The following is a 651-nucleotide window of genomic DNA, read 5'->3' on the forward strand; positions in this document are numbered from 1 at the left end:
ATCTCTGAGGCTGGTCAGAAGGTCTTGCTGAACTGGTAAGCTCTAGGATCACTGAGACACTGTCTCAAAAAGGAAGGCTTGCGACTGGTGAGACGGCTCAGCAGGTAAAGGTGCTCACTGCTAAGTCTGATGACGTAACTCAGGTCGAGTTCTGTCGAGTCTGACTGCTGGAGCCCACCTCTTATGTGTGTGTGTGTGTGTGTGTGGTGTGTGTGTATTGTGTTTGTGGCATATGTATGCATGTATGTATGGTGTACTCTATGTATGTGTATGTGTGCATCTGCTTGGTATATTTGTGTGTGTAGTATGTGTACATGTGTATGTGTGTTTGTGGTATATGTGTGTGGTATATGTTTATGCATGTATGTGAGTATATGTGTGTACACATGTATGGCATGTGTGTGGCATGTTGTGTGTGCATGTGTATATATGTGTGCATGTGTGTGGTATGTATGTGTGGTGTTTGTTCACGTGTGTGTGTTCGTGTGTATGTGTGGTATGTGTTTGCATATGTATGTGAGTATATGCATGTATGGCATGTGTGTGTGGTGTGATATGTTGTGTGTGTGCATGTGTATATGTATGTGTGCATGTGTGGTATATATACGTGTGTATGCATGTTTTGTGGTGTATGTGTGTCTATGTATGTGT

Source organism: Nannospalax galili, unplaced genomic scaffold (assembly GCF_000622305.1).
Source record: "Nannospalax galili isolate Female #2095 unplaced genomic scaffold, S.galili_v1.0 scaffold300, whole genome shotgun sequence".
Classification (NCBI taxonomy): domain Eukaryota; kingdom Metazoa; phylum Chordata; class Mammalia; order Rodentia; family Spalacidae; genus Nannospalax; species Nannospalax galili.